Consider the following 10,962-nt stretch of genomic DNA (forward strand, 5'->3'; position numbering starts at 1 on the left):
CATAACCATGAGGCAGATTACTAGCTCTTTGGCAACTGTCACAGTTACGCACGAACTCTCAGGAATCTTTATAGAGTGTGGGTCAATAGAAGCCACATTGGAGGACCTTGGTGGCTGTTCGTTCACCTCCGAAATGGCCTCCATATTGTGATCCATGGCAATGCCATAGTATCCTCTGTGCTTCTTCTCTAGGCACACACCTACGGATTATTCCGTCTGCACATCTCTTAAAGAGATAGGGTTCATCCCACAAGTAGTACTTTGCATCAGTAATTAATTTCTTCTTTTGTATCCTGTTGTACTCCTTGGGTATGAACCTTGCAGCTTTATAGTTTGCAATATCGGCAAACCATGGTGTTTCCTGAATGGCAAATAAATGCTCATCCGGAAAAGTCTCAGAGATCTCAAGAGAGGGGAGGGGCGTCCCTTCTACTGGCTTTATCCGGGACAGATGATCAGCCACTTGGTTCTCTGTCCCTTTTCTGTCTCTTATTTCTATATCAAACTCTTGCAGAAGCAACACCCATCTGATGAGCCTGGGTTTTGAATCCTGCTTTGTGAGTATATATTTAAGAGTAGCATGATCAGTATACACAATCACTTTTGATCCTACTAAGTATGATCTGAACTTGTCAATGGCGTAAACCACTGCAAGTAATTCTTTTTCTGTGGTTGTGTAATTTTTCTGGGCATCATTTAAAACGCGACTAGCATAATAAATGACATGCAGAAGCTTGTCATGCCTCTGTCCCAATACTGCACCAATGGCGTGATCACTGGCATCACACATTAGCTCAAATGGTAACGTCCAGTCTGGTGCAGAAATGACTGGTGCTGTAACCAGCTTAGCTTTCAGCGTTTTAAACGCCTGCAGGCACTCTATGTCAAACACAAATGGCGTGTCTGCAGCTAGCAGATTGCTTAGAGGTTTTGCGATTTTTGAAAAATCCTTTATAAACCTCCTATAGAATCCTGCATGCCCTAGAAAGCTTCTGATTGCCTTAACATTGGCAGGTGGTGGTAATTTTTCAATTACCTCTATTTTTGCTTGATCTACCTCTATTCCCTTGTTTGAGATTTTATGCCCAAGGACAATCCCCTCAGTCACCATGAAGTGACATTTTTCCCAGTTTAATACTAGGTTGGTCTCTTGGCATCTTTTCAGAACAAGTTTCAGGTGATCAAGACAGGAGCTGAATGAGTCTCCATATACTGAGAAGTCATCCATGAAGACTTCCAGAAATTTTTCCACCATATCAGAGAAAATAGAGAGCATGCATCTCTGGAAGGTTGCAGGCGCATTATTATAAAGAGATTCATTATCTCCTTGTTTAAAGCCTTGGGTGTCCAGCCTTAGCTGTGTCATCCGTTTTGGAGGAAAGTATTGGTTCAGGAATTTTTCTGTCAGCTGTTTCCATGTCCTTATGCTGGCCTTAGGTTGGTTATTCAACCACCTCTTAGCTTGATCTTTTACAGCAAATGAAAACAGTAATAGTCTGTAGACATCCTGATCTATTTCTTTATCATTACTGTGTCAGCAATCTGTAGAAACTGTGCCAGAAACTCTGTAGGTTCTTCCTGTGGAAGACCAGAATACTGGCAACTTTGCTGCACCATGATAATGAGCTGAGGATTCAACTCAAAGCTACTGACTCCAATGGAGGGTATGCAGATACTACTCCCATATGAAGCAGTAGAGGGGTTAGAATATGACCCCAGAGTCCTCCTGGACTGTTCATTTCCGCTTAGGTCCATGATGGAGCAAGGAAGATGATATAAAAATTATTTTTATTTATTTATTTATTTATTTATTTCAAAATCAAAATAAATCAAATTAAAATAAATAAAAATGAGTGAAAGATTTTCGAAAAAGTGAGGAGAGAGAAAGTGGTTAAGAGATTTTGAAAAGGATATGATGATTTTTGAAAAAGGTTTTAAATTTTGAAATAAAAATCTGAATTTTAGAAATAGATTTCAAAAAAGATGCTTTAAAATAGATAGAAAAGATATTTTTGAATTTTAAGAAGAGAGAGAAAAACAATAAGATAGCACAAGATTTAAAATTTTTAGATCTAATGCTCCTTGTTTTCGAAAATTTTTGGAGGAAAAACACCAAGGAACACCAAACTTAAAAAATTTTAAGATCAAGACACAAGGAAAACTCAAGAACACTTTGAAGATTCACAAGACACAAAAACACAAAGGAAGAACACCGAACTTAAAATTTTTAGAAAACCAGAATAAATTTTCGAAAATTTTAAGGAGAATCAACAAGAAAACACCAAACTTAAAGTTTGGCACAGGATTTAATAGAGAAATTATTTTTGAAAACTATTTTAAAAAGAAAATAAGGATTTTAAAATTTTAACACGACAATAATAAGAGACTCTAAACAAAAAAGAAATTTTTCCTAATCTAAGCAACAAAATAAACCGTCAGTTGTTCAAACACGAACAATCCCCGGCAACGGCACCAAAAACTTGGTGCACGAATTGTGAATTACACTTTTCACTACTCGTACCACTGATCAGCAAGTGCACTGGGTCGTCCAAGTAATACCTCACGTGAGTAAGGGTCGAATCCCAGCACTCGCGAGTTTGAAGCTCGTCACGGTCATTCAATCATTGAATCCTACTCGGAATACCACAGACAAGGTTTAGACTTTCTGGATTCTCATGAATGCCACCATCAGTTCTAGCTTATACCACGAAGATTCTGATTAAGAGATCTAAGAGATACTCATTCAATCAGATATAGAACGGAGGTGGTTGTCAGACACACGTTCATGGTTTGAGGGAGGTGATGAGTGTCACAGATCATCACCTCCATCACGGTTAAGCGCGAATGAACATCTTAGATAGGAACAAGCATGTTTGAATGGAAAACAGAAATACTTGCATTAATTCATCGAGACACAGCAGACCTCCTCACCCCCAACAATGGGGTTTAGAGACTCATGCCGTCAAAGAGTATAAGGTTTTGATCTAAAATGTCATGAGATACAAAATAAGTCTCTAAAAGTTGTTTAAATACTAAACTAGTAGCCTAGGTTTACAGAAAATGAGTAAACTATAGCAGATGGTATAGAGATCCACTTCTGGGGCCCACTTGGTGTGTGCTGGGGCTGAGATTTAGGCAATTCATGTGCATAAGGCCATTTTGGGCGTTCAACGCCAGGTTTGGATCCATTTCTGGCGTTGAACTCCAAATTATAATCCTTTTCTGGCGCTGGATGCCAGAATTGGGCAAAGAACTGGCGTTGAACGCCAGTTTACATCATCTATCCTTGAGCAAAGTATGAACTATTATATATTGCTGGAAAGCCCTGGATGTCTACTTTCCAACGCAATTGGAAGCACGCCATTTCGAATTCTGTAGCTCCAGAAAATCCACTTTGAGTGTAGGGAGGTCAGAATCCAACAGCATCAGCAGTCCTTTTTCAGCCTGAATCAGATTTTTGCTCAACTCCCTCAATTTCAGCCAGAAAAATACCTGAAATTACAAAAAAACACACAACTCATAGTAAAGTCCAGAAATATGAATTTTTCCTAAAAACTAATGAAAATAAACTAAAAACTAACTAAAACATACTAAAAACTATATGAAATTAACCCCAAAAAGCGTATAAAATATCCGCTCATCATTGTGCACGGCCCTCTTCAACTTCAATTTCAAATCCAACGGAAGAAAAGTCAACTTGTTTCAAGTCATGCTTAAACTTCTCTTCTTTCCCTTGAAGTTTCAAGCTCTCTTCCACTCCACTTCTTCAATTGAAGTTGATTCTTCGCATTCATCTGTGGACATGCTTGGATTGTTGTAAGAGCTTGTTGAGGCCAATCGGGTTAAAGCTTCGGCTAAGTTAGCTATGATAGCATTTTGACGCTCGATTGATTCTTGCTATTCCTTTCTCACCTCGCTTTGTTTTTGAAGGAAGGAGCGGAGAGTATCATCCATCAACTCCTCTTTCTCCAATTGGGGCTCCAAGCTCTCTTTCACACTACGTTTTTCGGTTAAAACTAATTCTTCACATCTATTAACCGGAGTACTTTGATTGCCGTGTGAGTGAAGTGAGGTTAAACGAGCAATGGTTTCTGCTAAATAAGCCATTTTTTGGGAGTCTTCTTGTTCTTGGAAAAAACTTGATAAAGGTTGAAAATCTTCTTCCATGGAGGGTTGTGGTAGAAAAGATGGTTGATTGTGTTGGAGGTAGCAATCATATATGGGAGGTAATTCATAAGAGTGGAAATATTGAGCTGGTGTTTATGGAGGTAATGGTTCAATAAGGCCATGAGAGTATTGATGTTGAGATGGTGGTAGTTCTAAGTGTAGTTTATATGACTCATATAGTTAGTGGTATGGTGGTGGATATGGATTAGGATTATATAGAGGTGTTTGGTGGTAAGATTGGGCTTGTGAGTATGGTAGTTGAGGACAATGTTGAGGAGGTGACTAATAAGCATATGGTGATTGAGGTTTATAACCATAAGGAGAGCTACCATATCCATTGGACAGGTATGCATTATGGGGGTGGATTGTGACTATATTAGTTTGGAGGATATTGTTGCCATGAAGGTCGTCCATAAGAACGTGACTTCCCTCGCAATTGATTTCTTGATCCATAATGCAAACCATCATTGAAGTTTTCATTTTTTACAACATAGTTACAACCAAACTCAGCCAAAAGGGTGAGAATTCATAGAGAAAAGAGAAAATAACAACAAAACTATCAAGAAACAAAGAAAAACACACTCCTAACTACTAATAAAAACAAGCAAACAAGCAAAAAGCAAACTATTCACAATATTAACATATTAACAATAACCAATAATAAGCACATATTGTAATTTTCCGGCAACGGCGCCAAAAACTTGACGCGGGCCAAATGTCGGTCTAGAATTTCTCAAAAAGAATCACTTCGTTAATAGTATAGTTCCAAACCAATGAATGACCCGTATCAAAGTTTAGAAGATTGTCACAAATTCAAATCAATAAAAACCAAGAGTTTTAAATACCGGGTCATCTCTCAAAGGAATTGCAATGAGGTGTGCGCATCATTGGTTATGAGAATAAATGATTTTAAAAGCAATTGACAAGAAATTAAATTGCAAGAAAATAAAAAGCAAACAAGGAATTTAAATACTAAAAGGCATCTTGGCAAGGATTGAGAGTTGAGATTTTCTATCCAAGTCTTAATCACAAACATGGTAATTATGAAGAGTTAATCCTACTTCGTCATCCCCTAATATCGGGAGAAAGTCAAATGGGTATAATTGATCTTAATTCACAAGTTCTAGCTAATTCACTAATTAGACTTAGTGAAAGACTAGCATCAGTGGAAACAAAACTAACTAACAACTCTAAATTACCAATCAATATTGGACTTCAATGACTTAAGGTCACCTAAGTCCTCAATTCCAAGGCAAAAATATAAAATTCTACTCTAAAACTAGAAAAGACATTTTAATAGACACTTAGAATGCATAAAATGAAAACATGATAAATTGCAAGAATCAATAAAATCTATGACTACCAATTGTAAAAAACAATAATAACAACTCAATTAAGCAACAATAAACATGAAAATATAAAATTGCATTAAAGGAAAATAAAATTCAAACAAGTGTTTATAAACTAAAATTGACAAAATAAAGAAACTAATAAGTAGAACTAGGCAAATTAAAATTCTAGAACATGAAAATATAAAGGAAACTACACAAAAATAATAATTAAAACCTAAATTTAAGAAGAAACTAAACTAAAAATCCTAAATTTTAGAGAGAAGTTGGAGCTTCTCTCTCTAGAATTGACCTAAAACATGATACTAAAACTATTCCTATTACTACTTTCTACCTATTCGGTTGATCTCCCTTGAGTCTTGCCTTCAAATGCATCAGAAATAAGTTGGATTGGGCCAAAATTGGACCTGAAATCGCAAGTCACATGCCATTTTAAGTAAGGCGCGAGATTGGGTGATGCGTATGCATGACCCATGCATACGCACAACTATGAAAATCTCCAATCTTCGTTTCTTCATGAATTCTGGACTTTTACATGATATCTTTCCATTTTGTCAAGCCATTCTTGCTTTATAAACCTTCAATTATCCAAAAAAAAGAAAACACATCAAGACATCGAATAAAATAATAATGAATTAAATTTAGTAATTTTCAAGTATAAAAAGCATATTTTTCACCATTAACCATAATTAGAAAAAATTCATAAAATTATACATTTTCAATGAATAAGTGCAAGATAAGTTGATAAACTCTATGTTTTTTATCTAAAATTCATTATAAAATATGGGTTTATCAGTTAAATTCTTGACAAAACATTGAGTGGAAGTAATTAAGAAGACCATTTGCTTTTAAGTTTAACTAAATGTCTAATTAAATGTATGCTCACTTTGTTAACTGTATTGTAGGAAATAAGAGTTAGCTAGTCTGAGAACTATGTATCTGAGGTAGAAGCTACAAAAACAATCCAGCTAAACCTTGGAAATTCAAGCCGAATGTGCAAAGAAACGTTGTTGATCAAGCACAAAAACAAGCTAACTTAATGTGTGTGTAACTATTTCTCTTATTTCATTGCGTTGAATGTTCAAACTTTTACTTATTTAGCTATGGAGAGCTTTAAAAGGAATTTTTTTATCACCATATCCTTTTTATGTACTATGCAAAATGTTTATCCTTTTTCCACTTCTACGCAGAATAAGAGAGAAAAGTTCTACGAATCAAGGTCAACAGTACGGCTTCTTCTATTAGTCATTTCCTATTTGAAAATGACTCCTTTCTACTTACCAAAGCATCTTCCTCTCATTGTGCTAATTTGGTGGAATAAAGTTCCAATTTTTTTTTGTTGTAACACACCACAAATTGTGAAACCAACATGAAAACTAGATGAGCATACATAATATTAGATCACATGATGATTATTTTTATTTGCCGTTCACAAATCTTTGTTAAGTTAGAAACAAGGGGAACGACAAACTCCAAAGCTGGAACATCGTTTCGATTCTTTATCACTGAATCACACCCAACTTCAGATGGTGTATAGCAGCATTCACCTGAACAATGCATGATTTATCACGTAGAAATAACTATTGTCAGGAGGTTTTTTTACCCCTAAAAAATGTACAGAGAATACTTAGCTTTAACTTATTGATAACATTACCTCTCAATACAGTCATGCTGAACGAGATGTTGCTCTTCATATTGCCTCGGTTCATCGGAAAACTATGCAGTTTCCAAACAGCAATCTAAATATACTACTATGTACTATCCAATCCTAAAATTTTGGCAGTGATCTTGAAACGTCCTGTTATAATAGGAACTCAATATTCCTGGTATGTCAACTTTATCATAATGTTTGTATTCTGGGAAATTTGTCCTTAACAATTTCCCTCCTTCAGACTGGAAATGCAAGAGTTGTTAAGGAACATTATTTGAAGCAGTGTTCAAGTACCAGTACGCCCTAGTTGTAACATCCACATTATCATCATCATTTTCATTCCCATGGGCTGTAACAATGTCAATGTTTTCGTGCTCAACATAACTATGCCGCTTGACTCTCAACTTACAATCCACTAACTTCATTCTGAGATCATTTTGATTCTTTGAAAGTTAACCGGGAAAACACAGACCCTCTTTTTCAGGTTGTCAGAATACAAACCCTTGGCTGGCTGTGGTTCACAATGATTACTTCCAGGTTTGGACTGAAAGCCAGTTGCATCTGACAAGGTAATAGCAGCCAAGGACGACTTATCTAATCCAGAGCATGGACTTCCATCTGAAGAAGTGACTGAATCCTCCATTTTCTTCTGGTTACATCCTTCATCACTCAGATTAGACACAAGTGGTAATTGAGGCACAGGGATAGTAGACAATTTGTTGTCAACAAATATACCTATCTCTGTCTGTTCTGTACATTCACCAACAGCAAACCCCTCTTCTTCAGGCTCAGCAGAATCTGGTAAACACAAGGGTATATATTCTTCAGTGTCTTCTGCAGAAAAATTGAAGTTTTGTTTCTTTGATTGCATGGCAACCAGCTCATGTGATTCGCTACAAGCAGCAGTGAAATCCTTAGGTTGCAACTGAATGATGGAAACCAGGATTTTCAGGATCATAGGCATCATCAGAATGGGTGATTTCAGATTTTCCACAAGCAATAGATGCCAAAAATGTTTCCACTTGTAGCTCTAAAATATCTGAACTGCCATGATTTTTGTCAAGCTTCCTTCTGAAGATTTCAACCTCCGCAAACTTCCCTTTCTTCCCCACATCTTTTATAGACTTGTAACCCTGTTTTTATTCTTCCTTTTTTTTACATGAAGTTCTTGGGACTTCAAGCTTTCTTGAACTGAACAACTGCAGAAGGCTCTCAATCTAACATCAAAATAATAAGAATCATAAAACTATACATCATCTGGACACAAACAATCAACAAGAAATGGATACAAAGGCACCAAATCCTTAAACGTTGTAAGAAACAAATATGGCACACGAGTGTAAATTTCAAGATCTATAATATCTTTAGATATTCATAAATGTTAAATCATCAATTTTCACTACTTTGGACATTCTTTATATGTCATATGTCAATGCTTATCATTCTAAGCTCCATCATAAAAAAATTGCAGGCCCCCTACCAATACATAACATAATTAGTGACATCCTTTCATTTTATTGATGTGTAGTTAGAGGGACCATTTGAATATTAACTTCATTCCCTTCTCCACCATAGTTGTTATCCCATTTATAATAAAAAAAGAAGACTAGAAATAGATCAAGTAGGTTATTGGAGAGGATTTTCCAATTAGTTTGCCCATCAGAATAGAAAAATTTGTCCAAGTTGAGTAACCCACTTGCTCTTGTGTAGTTGTGTGAGCCATGTCCAAAGTGTGTCCAAGCATAATAAATAAATAGTTGAACATATACATATGCATGCCCTATGTGTGTCAAACACATGGACGCCACTATGGCACTACCATTCTTGTCACAATGCTTTGTAGCAGGCTATCCTACACAGATGGATAAACACAATAACTTCTCACTCTAGTATATCAAGGAACATGAAGCATAAATGTCAACCAAAACCTGTAAACAAGCACACCTGCTCCTTAGTGAGACCGAAGTTGAATTTGTGGGAACCAAAGTAGTTATCTTGAATGGCACCATAAAACTCATCTTCAGATAAAGGATCACAGTGCCATATTATTTTGAATTTAACTGCTTAATATAAAGAATAGAATCTCGAATTAAACAGATCAGCATAAGAATTTTCTTAAAGTGATCACTGATCTTTAAATCAACAGAAACAACAAAAGAACATCTGAACTGGAAAAAAAACAAATGAAATAGGAATATATAAATTGGCACCTGCACAGGGAATGACCTTCCTGTTGAAACATATGCCTGTGGAAAAATGTTCATGCCACCATCTGATGTTGCTTCAAAAATCTCATAAAGTTTTCTTTCTTCAAATTCAAAAAGAAACAAAGGCATTCCTTCCTTTACGTTTCAAACAAAATCAGAGTAACCAACAGGTAGCCCAAACAATCTCTTCTCAAAACATTCTTGCAAAGTACTTCTATTAGACATGAAGATTGCACCAAACTCAGGAAAACCTCCCAGCACCTTGTTTCTTTTGTTCAATTTCCTCGACCTCATGTCTGCCCATACATAAAAAACCGCTAAAGGTGATTCAAACCACAACAAAAATCCACAAGCCTTACTACCTAGCATTCCATACTAACAGAAAACAAATTCCAAAATACGCATATTACATGCTTCTTTTGATATTTCTAAACTAGACTCAAATAAATTAATCTTGAACCTAGTAATTAGTAAATCACATTCATAATCACATTACAGCTAAATTTATAAACACACGAGTCATGAACCATTAAGTAAACAAGTGGCTCTTGTAATTCTAAACTAATAACACACACTTCATTCCCTAAAAGAAAAGAAAAATGCTGCACAATGCTATGTCTATCAAAAACGAAATCAGTGCCCAATTCTCAGCAACGAATCAACATTTCTCGCAGAGACTTGCCTCTTTAGAATCACTTTCTAACAAAAAGAAAATAAAAAACCTAGATCAATCTCCTTTCATACATTTCATCCGATTCTGAAGTCGCAAATGATAAATGGAACCTTTCGCTGCGAAGAGTATATACCTTTAACTTTTAACTTTTAAGTCGCTAATTGGAAGATCCTATGGCATCTTTTGATTTTAAAATTAATTAAAATGGATATAAATGGTTTATTTAGGCGATTTTTTATTTTAATAAATAAAATAAATATAATAATTACTGAAATAAATAATTATAAAATTTATTATCGAAATTTGTCACCCTCTCTTATAAGATATATGGACGTGACACGTGTATATCTCATTTACATTATAAACGAGATATGTGGAAGCTTATCTTATTTACACTGTAAACAAGATAAGAGAGGACGACGGTTATATATACAACTCGTTCACACGTTTGACTAGGTACCAGTTTAAACTTTACAACCACTTTCTCCTCTCTTTTACCCCTTTCTCACCATATAATCGATAAATACGACGATGGTGTGCGCAGCTGGAAACGACAGAGATATCAACAGGCTGAACGAGACTTCGCATTACACCGGGGCAGCCAACTTTGCAGTTAGTTGTGTTTTGTTGAATTTTATGCAATCCCATATAGATATATGTGTGTATGTAGTCATGGTTAGGGTAATCGTCAAGAACTAGAATATTGTTTGTATATAGGAATAGATCACAGGTAAAAATTCAGAACTCTCTTTTATTTCACTTGTATTAAGTTGTTACAACATAATTATTAGTTTGGAACTCTATTTTATTTCTTTTAGTTTCGTCAAATTCATAATTAGATTTTTTACATTTTTTTAATTTAATTATTATACTCTTTTTAATTTTATAATTTGATTTTTTTTAGTCAAATATAAT

The 10,962-nt window shown here is 35.3% G+C and overlaps 1 long non-coding RNA gene across 1 annotated transcript; it reads right to left on the reverse strand.

Moving 5' to 3' along the window:
* Window positions 7,227–10,175, reverse strand: LOC107648149. Its single transcript, XR_002348699.1, has 3 exons — window positions 9,378–10,175; window positions 9,112–9,227; window positions 7,227–8,384 (listed from the first exon to the last, which is right to left on the reverse strand). It is a non-coding gene; the product is annotated as an uncharacterized LOC107648149 (long non-coding RNA).

The sequence above is a fragment of the Arachis ipaensis genome, chromosome B06 (genome assembly GCF_000816755.2).
Source record: "Arachis ipaensis cultivar K30076 chromosome B06, Araip1.1, whole genome shotgun sequence".
Lineage (NCBI taxonomy): Eukaryota > Viridiplantae > Streptophyta > Magnoliopsida > Fabales > Fabaceae > Arachis > Arachis ipaensis.